This window comes from Triticum dicoccoides, chromosome 6A (assembly GCF_002162155.2).
Source record: "Triticum dicoccoides isolate Atlit2015 ecotype Zavitan chromosome 6A, WEW_v2.0, whole genome shotgun sequence".
Taxonomy (NCBI): Eukaryota; Viridiplantae; Streptophyta; class Magnoliopsida; order Poales; family Poaceae; genus Triticum; species Triticum dicoccoides.
The window spans coordinates 39,072,915-39,088,007 of record NC_041390.1 but is presented as its reverse complement, the minus strand read 5'-3'; positions in this window follow the sequence as shown (position 1 = coordinate 39,088,007).

The following is a 15,093-nucleotide window of genomic DNA, read 5'->3' as shown; positions in this document are numbered from 1 at the left end:
ATTTAAAAAAAATCAAAAAATGGAAAAACCAGCGCACATAGTCTGTACATATAGAATATATGTGTAGGAAAGTTATTTGGCTGATTTAGATAAGGTCGAAAAAAACCTTGCTTAGAAATGAGGCCGTTTACCCTACCTTTGGACCCCTCTTTTTAGCACATTTTTCATGAAAATTTCAAAAACCTCACCACAACTTCATTTTGGATTGACTAAGAAGTATCCAGGCTTAGTTTTTTATTTTGATGTTTTAGACTTGCTTAAATCTTGGTCAAAGTTAGGTTTGACCAGAATTTAAATGAGCAAAACAAAATTCAAAAAAATCAAAAAAAGGAAAAACCATGTGCTCATTCAAACATCATCCAACAGATATTTAAACATCATGTCAAACATACTTCTAACATAGGTCCAACATCATCCAACAGAAATACAACATGTCAAGTGATAAATGTTTCATAATACAACATCATTCCTTATTCATAATGTTTCATAATTGTTCATAGATAGCGTTGGGGCTTCTGTCTGTTCCTTGAGCTTCTTACCATCACTTTGCTCCTCGTGCACCTTGTGCTCATTGTTTCTTCTCTTCTTCTCTTAGTTGTCGGTACCTTGCGCGTCTTCTTCAAACCTACCATAGAGCTGTGCAAAACATAAAGGGTCCAAACATAAACGGTAATGAGATCGTGTCAAGTGATAGATGTACAGTAGTATTTGACCCTTGCAAGATTTACATACCTAGCAGAACTCACAACAACAGAAGGTTGGTCACCATTTGGAGCCTCACTTGGATCATCATTTGGAGCCTCACTTGGATCACCATGATCACCATTTAGAGCCTCACTTGGATCACCATTTGGAGCCTCACTTGAATCATTATTTGGAGGATATTTTGGATCATCGTCAAAATCATGCGGCTGTTGACCATCATCATTTGGAACCTCGTCAAAATCCTCATCTGATGCAACCGGCTGTTGACCATTATTTTCATCATCTGTTGAGGCAACCGGCTGTTGACCAACATTTTCATCATCTGTTGAGGCAATCGGCTGCTGACCAACATTTTCATCGAAGCCTTCATCGAAACTCTCTCCGAACGCTGGATCTACTGTGTTATCACAATACTTACCGAAATGACCAGACCCACCACATCTTGTGCACTTACGCTTCCTCGCTCCAAGTCCAGCTCCTTCGCTGCGAGGTCTTATTCGACTCTTCCTTGGTCTACCTGCTGCTCTCTTCAGAACTGGAGCGCAAAGCTTGAATCCAGGGTCCACCATGTCCCATTGTTGTTTTCCCTCCATAGCAGGCAAGGCATAAGCATATGTGGCTTTGAACCTTGCAACAGAGTAGTAATCATGCACATACTGTTGTATGTTCCCTGCTGGACCTGGAAGAGAAGTGATGAAAAACAAGGCATGAATGCATGGCAACCCAGTTATCTGCCATTGCCTACAACTGCAAGTTCTAGCTTCTAAATCCACTGGATATCTCCATTCCCTCTTCTCTTTATCCAAATATGATATCTCTGCTGTGGTACCCGAGCAAAGCGTCATGTTCATTTCCAAGCCTATTGTCTTCTGCTTCAGTTCATTCATCACGGCAGGGATGATAATGTGGCCCATGAATTTTGCCTCGGCTATTCCTGCACGATAATGAAATTTCTGCATGTATTCTATCCTTATCCTGTCAAGCAAATCCACCACATAATGACCCTTTAGTTTCCGGATCGTTGAGTTGAAAGACTCTGCTAGATTATTGTGCACATAGTCAACTTTGCTCACTTCACTGAATTGGCTTCTGGCCCATAACTTGGAGTGGTGTGTTTCCAAGTATTCTTTCACTTTGGGATTCATGTATAACTGCCTCAAATGGTAGTTGTGCTTCTTCACACTGCATGTCAAAGATGCTGGCCATAAATTGTCGGTATACACCTTTCCTTTGAATTTCTTCATGAAATTTGCAGCAAGGTGACGCATGCATTCCCTATGCTCTACTCCAGGGAACACATTGTCCACGGCCACTTCTAAACCTTTGCAGGCATCTGTATGAATGACCAACCCATTGGGATGTGCAATAGCCCGGTGGAGATTATGCAAAAACCAAGTCCAGCTCTCCTCAGACTCTGTCTCCAGCACACCATACGCAACTGGAAATACAAAACTATGTGCATCAACTGCACAAGCTGTTACTAACTGTCCTTTAAACCTTCCTGTGAGAAAAGTGGCATCAATAGCCAAATAAGGCCTGCAGCCTGCCAAAAAACCCCGGCGACAAGCCTCAAAGCAGACAAAAACCCTTCTAAAGCATTCCTTGGTCTTTGTCACTCCCCTGAATGTGTACTCCACGGTGTGGTGATCAATATCTACAATACTACCAGGGCTTGTCCTCTCCACTTCACCTTTGAATGAATACAACAATTGAAAACTTTCCTGCCAGTTACCATAAATAGAATCCATAGCATGTTGTTTACCATTGAACAACCTCATGTATGGTAAATCTATCTTGAACTTATCTTTGATGTTCTTCTGCAATTCCTTTGGACCCACTTGCTGGTTTTCTTTCACCCACTTTTTTACTTTTTCTGCCACCCATCTTGACTTGGCTCTACTGATTGTATCCTTCCTAAGGGTTGATTCCTGGCATGTGTGCTTAAAAGGATTCACTTTGACCTGAACATTAGTGCTATTCCGCATTTTAGCTGCAAGCAGCCTCCATGGACAACCCTCAGTCGGACAGTGCACTCTGTAACGTACTTGATCGCTCTTGTCAACTTTGAAAGTACGTTCTACCTTGATGCAGTATGTCACAAGTGCATTTCTACACTCATTCATGGATGCAAAAACTGTACCTTCTTCCATTTGAGGGTTCAAAGGGTCCCATTCAACAGTTGCAAGGTCTTCGTCCTCACCCATCGCGTCATCATCCACACGGACTGCATTGTGAGCCTCATCTTGGTTTTCAGCCCGAGGTGCCCGTCGTAAATTCTAAATAACATCAGAATATAACTTCTCTTCATCAACCCCAGAATTGTAGCCATCAGGCTCCACTTCAAGGGGGACCCTACTGCTGTTGCCCACACTTATCGAGCCACCACGTCGCCGTGCACCAACTGAACTGTTCTGGCTAGAGATGCCATTACGACGACTTGATTCTCCCCGAGATGTTGCACCCGCCATCCTAGGTCCAAATGCCTGCTCAAGCACATCAACTTGCAGCCTCACATGAAAATTATCTTTCTCTTTATGCCTAACAAACATGGTAGCTAGCTCTTCATCATTACTAACTGTCACCCAATTCTTTTCCCCATCATAGTATTTGTATACCACTTCATCAAGCAAACCCCAAGGATATTGGCTACAAATTACCTCCTCAAATTGTCTGAAACTTCAATTACTAGCCATTGGCAACCGATAATCAAAACCTCCTTGGTATTTCTTCTTATCCTTTGCATCGAACATGTACCGGTCCCTTCTAATGTGCACCATGAAAGCAAACCGCAACTCCATCCTAACCGGCGAAAAACAGAGACGCAATCAGTACACTAATTGGGCAAACCTACTCGAATCGAGTGTTCAAATGCACAACTAAGCTCAATCTAAACAACAGGCGAGACTTACCCCTCGGGAACCCAGTCGTGGACGCGGCGGATCTCCGGCCCGATGCCTGCCTCGCCAAATACTCCGGGGTCGCCGCTGCTCACCATTTCGCCCTAGGGTTCTTCCTCCTAGTTCAAATAGCTCCAGCAGCCCCCCACCTTTGAGCGCTCCGGCCGGGCGCACGGAAGGAGGCCGCGCCGCGAATCGAGCAGGTGGCGGGCGCCCCACCCGTGGCGTCGCAGGAAGGTGGTGGGCGTCACAATGAGCCGTGGAGCGTAGGCGCAGGGAGGTAGCGGCGGAGCAGGCCATGCAACTGGTGGCGGGGCAGGTGCTGGCCGCGGCGCAGGTGGCGGCGGCGGCGGCGCAGGACAGCCGGCGGGGCGGATGGGTGTGGGCTAGAATGATTTGGAGATTTAGTTGCAGGGGCCTACATGTCAGCTCCGGACCCACGTCCACGCGGTCCCACGTGTAAGCTCCGGACCCACAACTACTAACGCCGGCGGACGGAATGGACTCAAATATGGCCGTTTGGCCTCGTCGTAGTTGCTGTGCTCGGACTAGGGGCAAAACTGAGGACAATTTGCATCTGAGGGCAAAACTGAGCACATGGACACCACTGAGGGCAAAAAGATAATTAACCTATAATTGGACGGAGAAAGCATTCAAGATCACAAGTCCATGGCTCAACATATATTTAGCGAATGAATAACCAAGTAATAATGCTACCCTGACCGAACTTTTATCATTCAGATTAGATATGGAGAACACATGCTCATAGTGGAACTGGAGTATGGCATAAATTATGTACAAAGATTGGTCCGCTACATCTATGGCCATAAACTATAGAATGAATTTAGGACAATTCACCAAAATCTGGATATATAACAAAATTGATTCTATAGTACATTGATATTTGAACGGGAAAATAGAGTAATAACTGTAAAAACATAGATTCAGCCTCAAATATTGTAAGGAGGAACCAACCTATACCACTTACAATTATGTATTTTTTTTAAAGGCCTCGTACTAGAGAATATTTAACCTCTTCCTTTAAGCAACAAGAAAATAGGAAGGTAACCTCTTCATTTAAGCAATTCCTGACAAAAAATAGATTGTCCGCTTTTTCAGAAAATAAAGGAAAAACTCAAGGTGATGGAGCAGATTATTTTCCAAGAAAACATAGATTGTCCGCTTTTTCAGATCTGAATAGCAGATTATTTTCTGAACATAAAAATATCCAACTGAAAAAATGAGTATATCATCATATCATATAGGTATTAGGTCGCAGTCAGGACATCATGAGCGCTTGAATTTAGCACTACCATCGAATTCACAACTGAACCATTGTATACAGGAGATCGTTGGACACAACCAAACCATGAAAAAAATATCCACGAAACGACTGGGAACTAAACCAGATCTGAGATAAATAAAGATGAAACCGTTCGCCAGATACAGGCTTTTTAATCTGCTGCCACTTGAGCCCGCAGTACTTAGGAGTTAGGAGACGCGATGTGCGCCCGGGATCTCACGGTGGTAGTGGCAGACCATCGGGTGGCGCAGACGGGGCCGCGGGGGCCGGAGATGATGGTCCAGAGGTCACCTGCGGACTTGACCACCCTCACGACGCTGCCGTCTGTGTCCAGCAGCCGCAGGTCGCGGCGGCGGCGGCGCCCTCCGCTGGATGCACCATGGAAGGAGTTGGCGACGATGAGGAGCTGCGGCTCCGTAAGGGCCTTGTGCGCCGCGACGAACGCAGGGTCGGAGATGAGCGCTCGCCACCCCCTGGACGCGCACTGGAACCGGCACGCCGACTTTACCGGCGCCCAGGAGAGTATCTCGGAGACGACGTCGTTCGGTATCGACGTCGGCATGGTCGATCGGTGGCCGGAAGGAACCGCCCGCGAGCCGCTAGTCGTCGCGAGGCCGAAAGATCGGATCTGCAGGCAGGATGGTATCGTATTGTACCCCAAATCTACAACCCCGTTGGTTTTTTTTAGGGAAGGCCTACAACCCCGTTAGTTTGTTACAACCTGGAAAGGTATATGGTAACACTCGCATACAAATTGGAAATCTTATATTGTACTAATAGTGTTAATACTTATACTTTTTTTAAATCACAACATTACATGGAACAAATATTGTGGTTAATGCAAGTTTTTTCTTTTGCGAGAACGCCAAAGGCCATATATTAATTATCAGAAACCCTTACAAAAAGACTTATACAAAAATTTGAAAATACATCCAAAATGTTGAGTGTCGAAGCCTTCTTCCTACTGCTTTCACCGGTAGTGCCATGAGCAAAACTCTATGCCGCCAGCTCGTTGTCGTCTCTGGTTCTCCGTCTCAGTGGAGCAAACTTGCTTAAAGCCAGAGGGCGAGTTAATTGCAGAATGTAGGGTATTACCTCTCCCAGAGGGCGAGTTAATTGCAGAAAACCACCACATTTGAGGCAAAGTTTGTAGAAAACCACCTAGTCCCTCGTTCTGTGCAAAAATCACTGTGTTTTTAGTAATTTTTTTTGCAAAATGCACTAACCAGGTGATTTTGCCCATTTAATCACTTTCTGACACATGGGGCTGGACTGTAAGGAGCTGACTTGGCAAGATAATCACACACAGACCCCTAGTAGATTAAAAAAAACAATCAGCCCCCTAGACATGCAATAGAAGCTCGCCGATGGTGGAGGCGCATCGCGAATGAGGCATCCCGTCCCGGAGGAAGGAACAATGATGTATCACGGAGGAAAGAACATATGAGTTGGACAGCCTGATGTGTTAGCGCGCGAACACGAAGACCCAGGGCTTCGACGACTTGATTGCGGATAGAAACATGAGTTCGTTCTGCGGAGCAGCAACCCACGAGATGGTGCCAGGAGCACATGGACAACCGAGTTGATCACGATCTTATGTTAGATCGATCCGACGGTTGAGTGGCACAAAACGTTGTGGAGGCTTGTAGGTAGGTGAGTCTTGATGGTTTTTTAATGTGCCCAACAAGGATGAATAGAACATGTATTGTCGTCTTCAGTTTACCATCTCATGCACACCAAATAGAAGATCCTGGAACTCATGGTAGAGTTCAGAGCGAGGTTCTTCATAAACAAAGGTCACACGTCAAGCAACATCATCAAATTGGGACCCATGTCAATAGAACGTGAGTTAGAGCATCTCCAAGTAGACTAGGCTAATTGACAACCCTCAAGTAGACACGTCCGGATGTCTTGGTACACAACAGTGTCCCTCAACTTATCCCTAAATTTTCCATACACATGCATATCATTCGTGAGGATGGTCCAGGGTCCCATAAGAGGGAGGAAAGACAAGAAAAAAGAAAGAGAAAGTGGTCCGGGTGGGCTGGGTCCAACGTGGCAGGCTGTCCAAACACGCCCAAATCCCCATTTCCTTCTCATATGGGCTAGGTTTGGGGGATGCCTAATGCTACCTCTTGAGCATGCGTTGGTTTTTTCTTAAAGAGGAAAGGGTGATGCAGCAAAGTAGCGTAACTATTTTCCTCAGTTTTTGAGAACCAAGGTATCAATCCAGTAGGAGACAACGCACAAGTCACCTAGTACCTGCACAAACAATCAAAAACCTTGCAACCAACGCGATAAAGGGGCTGTCAATCCCTTCACGGCCACTCGCAAAAGTGAGATCTGATAAAGATAGTAAAGTAAATATTTTTGGTATTTTTGTTGTATAAATTGGAAAGTAAATATTGCAAAATAGTAAACGAGATGCGATGTAAATAAAAGAGATGCAATATAATAAGAAAGAGACCCTGGGGGCATAGGTTTCACTAGTGGCTTCTCTCAACATAGCATGTATTACGGTGGGTGAACAAATTACTGCCGAGCAATTGATAGAAAAGCGCATAATTATGAGAATATCTAAGGCAATGATCATGAATATAGGCATCACGTCCATGTCAAGTAGATCGAAACGATTCTGCATATACTATTATTACTTCACACATCGACCGCTATCCAGCATGCATCTAGAGTATTAAGTTCATAAGAACAGAGTAACATCTTAGGCAAGATGACATGATATAGAGGGATAAACTCAAAAATATGATATAAACCTCATCTTTTTATCCTCGATGGCAACAATACAATACATGCCTTGCTGCCCCTACTGTCACTGAGAAAGGACACCGCAAGATTGAACCCAAAGCTAAGCACTTCTTCCATTGCAAGAAAGATCAATCTAGTAGGCCAAACTAAACAGATAATTTGAAGTGACTTGCAAAGATATCAAATCATATAAGAATTCAGAGAAGAACCAAATAATATTCATAGATAATCTTGTTCATAAACCCACAATTCATCGGATCTCGGCAAACACGCCGCAAAAGGATATTACATCGAATAGATCTCCAAGAACATCAACGAGGACTTTGTATTGAGAATCAAAGAGAGAGAAGAAGTCATCTAGCTAATAACTATGGACCCGAAGATCTGTGGTAAACTACTCATACTTCATCGGAGAGGCTATGGTGTTGATGTAGAAGCCCTCCGTGATCGATTCCCCCTCTGGCAGATCGCCGGAAAAGGCCCTAAGATGGGATCTCACGGGTATAGAAGGTTGCAGCGGTGGAAAAGTGGTTTTGTGGCTCTCTACGATCGGTCTAGGGTATAAGAGTATATATAGGCGGAATAAGTACGTCGGTGGAGGTACGAGGGACCCACGAGGGTGGGGGCGCGCTCTCCTGCCTCGTGGCCGCCTCGTGGCGTTCCAGACTTCAACTCCAAGTCTTCTGGTATGCTTTCGGTCCAAGAAAGCTCATCGCGAAAGTTTCATTTCGTTTGGACTTCGTTTGGTATTCCTTTTCTGCGAAACTCTAAAATAGGCAAAAAAACAGAAACTGGCACTCGGCCTCCGGTTAATAGGTTAGTCCCAAAAATAATATAAAAACGCATATTAAAGCCCATTAAACATTCAAAACAGATAATATAATAGCATGGAACAATCAAAAATTATAGATACGTTGAAGACGTATCACCTAACACCCCGGACAAATGGGCTGGGTTTGGGGGGTCCAGTTGGAGAGCTGTTTTTCTATCTAAACATGTCCGAAGTGTACAGACTGTCTGCCCGAACATATGGGGAGGATTTGGGGGCCTCGGTTGGAGATGCTCTTAAGGCTTTTAAAAGACAATGTGCCGGTAGCTGCACCTGGAGTTGGGCAAGCAAACCCGATGATGCCTCGTGATGGTCCCACTCTGAACTCAAAAACCATAGAGACTCCGAGTTATGTTAATGAACTTCATGCTTGGGGCATTCCTATGCTTCTACTTTTGCTTGTGTGCTTTGTAGGAATTGTGGGCTATGCGGTCTACCCTCTAATTCCTCTGCCTTTTCCGTGGTGCCGCTCACAATGCATATTGAGGCTAGAGGGTAGGGACCTATTTATAGATTCCACTTCCAGGTGTTTTAATATTCCACCTGTTTCCGGAAAGATCCGTATGACTCCTGAACAATGTTACCAACCACGATAAAACATGTCAGTTTTTACGAGTCTAAATATACTAGTCCCTAGCACACATGTGAGTCATGTGTCATGATTAGATTGTATATGTGAGATCAATTTCCAATCTTAATCATGTGGGTCAACAGCCTGCAGAGCCGATCCTGCAAAACAAACCCAGCTTTCCGCCCTATGATGTCCCGGGAAAAATACGTATGTACATATAAATTTCAGTAGAGTCGATCCCTATTAATTCCTCTATTGTATTCCATCACAGTCGTCCTCGGCACCTCGAGTATTACTTCCTCGAGTGAAATTCCACATCAATTATTCCCCATCATAAACATTAATAATATGAGTAATTCCATGTTGAGCTAAATAAATAATAACCATGTTGAATAAATGTTGAAAGCCACAAAAATATCCAACATCTCCCACTTGGCTGAAACATATTAATCAATAAATGAAGTTCCATGTGTAAACATGTTTTGAAAAGTATTCCTGACTATAGTCAGTGAACCTGCACTATATTAGTATTATTATACAAATAAATGAAACACACGTACCTGAGTTTAATCATTCCACACCTCGTGTATACAATGTAACTTCCTCGGTGTGTTTGCTTTTAACCATAAACTTTAAAATAAGTGACAGGTTGTGATGCACATTCCACGATCATATATAATGTGTGAAATTCCCTTAGCGACACATAATTCCTTCCACCGCGTGAATGCGCGACAATAAATTCCGTTAGCTAAGGTTGATAGTATAATGAAAATATATACAAATTCCAATACCATTTAGTACCCCCTTTTTCCTCATGAGTTCAAACATAATTCCTCATTGAGTATGATTTCCCTTATTAAGGTATTTTTTTTAAGTTTGCAATTTTCAATAGAAAATATTTCAAAATATTATCTATGTAGTTCCACTCCCAAAACATAGGAAGCTCATTCCTTCCATATGAAAGTTAGAATATGGCCAAGCTTTCACTTCCATCAATGTGAATTTGTAGATGACCACCTTGCTTCATTTAGAAAACCATATGACCTGCTATTCCATTGATGTGAAGCTTGTTATAAGACCATACATTAATATATTGAATTAGCAAACCATGTATTTATTCCCTCTTTCCCTAAATTCCGGAGAAATAACTTCCATAAAGTATATTTCCATACAATGGGCTTGCGGTTGTTTGGTAAGATAATAAGTTCCCAAACTTTATTCTTCCTCATTGAGTTTACTCCTTCCTGCATTTCTTCCACCCATAGCTTGAGTTGATGGAAAAGTAAAGCTTTCTTAAGAGACTTCAGTTATTGCTCTAAGAATTCAGAGTCACTTCCCCCCAAAAAACACGCGATAATTTTCCAAATATTATCTTCCAAGTTATTTCCTCCCACTTATCCTAAGCATGTTAGTGTCAAGAGTTTCACTTGTAGTTCCTTTGGGGTCAAGATTATATTCTAGTATGATTGCCAATAATTCCACCATTATCCATACAAATACTATGCTCCCACTTTCCACTAGTTTTCCTTTCCTAGATCAAATAAATACCCTTGATCCACTAGAAAAAATTAACAAATTCCTGATGTGTGATTTGTAGTAATTGAGAATTTGCTGCCAAAATAAAATACTTCCTTCCAGTCTACAAACCATAAGGGGTGACTGTAGATAAAAAATGGTATAAATGCAATATGTAATGCTTCTTCCAAGGAAAAAAATAGTATCAAAGATATTTACTTCCTCCACTCAATTGTGAAGTATACGGGAGTATTAAACATATTCAATTCCTCCTATCATGTGTAGTATACGGTATATTATAATGGTGAATGAAGTTCCATGCTCTTTACATATTATAAATTGATATATTCCTGAAGTGTACTTCCCCCACCAATCAGTTGTTAAGATTTTGATATTCTTTAATCAACTTATTTTCCACTTCAGTACAACATGTGAACATCAAATAAAACCTTCCGACTTGTATAATGAGTGGTAAACATTTAACCATATAAAGTGCAACCATCGATGAGTAAAATGAAATAAACAATCTGACCTCTAGTGGGAGTGCAAAAATAAATAAATACCATAAGTATATAGGAAAAATGAAGTGAAGATTTTCCTTCCACCTTAAGAAAAGGCGTGCAAGTCAAATACCCATTATATATGTGCTTTAGAAAATATAAATTCCTCCCACTAAAGTTTTGAATTCCGGAATAAGTAAGCCACTCGATCCGGTTCCATGATATGTGACCAAGTCGTCCATGACAAAATTATAAATTCCAAGCATGTGTTCCCATTATCAGCATTCCTCTCTATGGAGTTATCTTCCCCAAATAACAATTTGGGTTGCTAAATTCCAATGGATCATCAAGAAAGAATAGGCCATTTTGTGAAATTCCGTAATGCACTAATTTTATCATTGAGCAATATTTCCACTCTTCCTTTTCCAAATAGTATTTCATAGAAAAATTGGTTCCAAGATAGAAACATAAATTAAATCCCTTCACATTGAAGTTGCATATAGTGTGTCATAACAATAATACTTTTCCTCCATCAAGGAGTTTCATGGAAAAATTTCCAATTCCAAAGTATATAAGATTTAGCAGCAATGGCAAAACACACAATATATATCATTTCCTTTTGTACTGATAGGATGTCAATAAAATTGCTATTGTATTCCAGCAATATAATACATATAATCTTAATGTAACGCCCTCGATGCGGCTATATCTCCCACGTGTCGAAGCACGACTTAGAGGCATAACCGCATTGAAAGCAATGTCGCAAGTGAGATAATCTTCACACAACCCATGTAATACAATAAGGGAAAAGATACATAGTTGGCTTACAATCGCCACTCCACACAATACATGAATAAAGCATTACATCATCCAAATACAATCAAGGTCCGACTGTGGAACCAAAATAAAAGAAGAACCTCAAATGCGACACGGTCCCCGATCGACCCCAACTGGGCTCCACTGCTGATCAACTAGAACAAAACAACACAAAGGACAAGATCTTCATCGAGCTCCTCCTTGAGCTTGGTTGCGTCATCTGCACGGACTCATCGGCACCTGCAAGCTAGTTTTGGAAGTATCTGTGAGTCACGGGGACTCAGCAATCTCGCACCCTCGCAATCAAGACTATTTAAGCTTATAGGAAGGGTAAAAGGTATGAGGTGGAGCTGCAGCAAGCGACTAGCATATATGGTGGCTAACATACGCAAATGAGAGCGAGAAGAGAAGGCAAAGCACGGTCGATAAAAGTATGATCAAGAAGTGATCCTAGAACAACCTACGTCAAACATAACTCCAACACCGTGTTCACTTCCCGGACTCCACCGGAAAGAGACCATCACGGTTACACACGCGGTTGATGCATTTTAATTAAGGTCAACTTCAGGTTTTCTACAACCGGACGTTAACAAATTCCCATCTGCCCATAACCGCGGGCACGGCTTTCGAAAGTTCAAATCCCTGCAGGGGTGTCCCAACTTAGCCCATCACAAGCTCTCACGGTCAACGAAGGATATTCCTTCTAGCGGGAAGACCCGATCAGACTCGGAATCCCGGTTACAGGACATTTCGACAATGGTAAAACAAGTCCAGCAACACCGCCTGAATGTGCCGACAAATCCCGATAGGAGATGCACATATCTCGTTCTCAGGGCACACTCGGATTGTCTAAACTTCCGGTAGGCCAGCCCAGAGTTGCCCCTGGTGGCCACCGGCGGCTGACAGTTTGGACCAACACTCAGAGGAGCACTGGCCCGGGGGGGGGGGGTTAAAATAATGATGACCCTTGAGTCTGCAGAACCCAAGGGAAATAAAAGGCTAGGTGGCAAATGGTAAAACCAATGTTGGGCATTGCTGGAGGAGTTTTATTCAAGGCAAACTGTCAAGGGTTTCCCATTATTACCCAACCGCGTAAGGAACGCAAAATCCGGAAACATAACACCGATATGACGGAAACTAGGGCGGCAAGAGTGGAACAAAACACCAGGCATAAGGCCGAGCCTTCCACCCTTTACCAAGTATATAGATGCATTAATTAAATAAGATATATTGTGATATCCCAACAAGTAAACATGTTCCAACAAGGAACAACATCTCCATGTTCCAACAAAGAACAAACTTCAATCTTCACCTGCAACTAACAACGCTATAAGAGGGGCTGGGCAAAGCGGTAACATAGCCAAACAACGGTTTGCTAGGACCAGGTGGGTTAGAGGCTTGGTTCAAAAATATAGGAGGCATGATAAGCAAGTGGTAGGTATCGCAGCATAGGCATAGCAAAAGAGCGAGCAACTAAGCAAGCAAAGATAGAAGTGATTTCGAGGGTATGATCATCTTGCCTGAAATCCCGCAAGGAAGAAGAACGAGTCCATGAAGAAGACAAACGGACGTAGACGAATGGGTCCTCACAAGCACGACGTTACCGGAACCAACACGAAGAAGCAACACCAGAAAGAAGCACACAACATAGTAAACAACCAACACATGGACATGGTATGATATGCGGGATGGGGTATGCGGTGCATATGCATGATTTGCAAGGGAATGAATAAACCTGGTCTCAACTTGGAAATCCAAAAGTGCCACTGGATAGGTGAGGTGATTTCGGTTGAAATCGATATAAAGATCACCGGAATCGGATGCACGGTTTGGAAATGGCAAGCAAAACAAATATGGCACCGGTCTGTGATATACAGCAAGTAGCCATCTAAATGCAACAAGATAATTATGCTACAACACTCAAACATGACAACAAAATACATGGCAGGGATGCACTCAAGATGCTTGACAAAAGATGAACACTGAGCTATGTCTAATTCATCCATTAACAGGTTCAAACAAGCATGATAAAAGTGCAATCGGTAAACAGGTTTCAGACTTAGTGAAATTAACACAAGCCTGGAATTTCAGATCAGATAACACACTTTGGAGCAAGAAAAACTATATGCTACAGGAACTTAACATGGCAAAGCAAGGCATGTCATGGAGCTACTCAAAGAGCTTAACAAAAGTCCCTTAGTGACCTTGAGCCAAAAGGGGTCAGAAAATACAAATGCAAGCATGTGAACATGGCAAAAACATAATCAGATTACAGACTTAGAGAAAAACTGGAGCATACAAATCAGATATCAAGTAGGCATGTTTACGAGCTCGATGCACTCACTACAGAGCATTTAATGACAATCTAAGCATACACCCATTAAGAATACACATTATACAAGCTAAACATGGCAAGAACAATAACATAGCATGCACGGATCAAATACAACATCCTCGGCAAAATCGCTAACAATTAGACAATCTGCCCAGATTCATGAAATAGCAAAAGTAGAGCTCGATTGACTCAAGCTAGGGTGCTCCATAATTGCAAACAAATACATGGATGGATAGAGCACTACAAGAATAACAAAACATCCTTACTGATCATCCTCAAAAGAGGCATGGATCACTAGGAAACAACATGAACATATGGCATATTGATAAGAACAGATCAAGGACTTAGTGGAATTGCTAAGTCCCTGAAATCAGCATTAACGAATGCTCCACTTTGCAAGCTTGTGCTAGTCACCACACACATCACAAAAATACATGGATGACACCTCTGGAAAGATGACAAAGCATATAACAAAACATATGTAGAGCTCAGGGGCATATCATGCACACAATAATCATGGCAAAAATGACAAATAGCTATTTGGTGCAGCAGATCTGACAATTAACTCAACTAGCTCTCTTCCAACAGCATTTCGAGCATCAAGATGAGCTCAAATGAAAATGATGCAATGAGATAAAATGATGTGCTCTCTGAGACGAACATTTTGATATGCTATATGCCTAAAACGGATCTACGGATGCAAAGTTACGACATGGTGAACATGGGCATGAATCTGGGAATTTCGGGGACTTAGTCATATCACCTCGCGGGAACTCAGGACGAGGAGATCCGGGACGGGAAGATCCGGATCGGGATGAGGCCGTTTGGATGGAGGGTGTGGTGGATCTGATCCACCCTC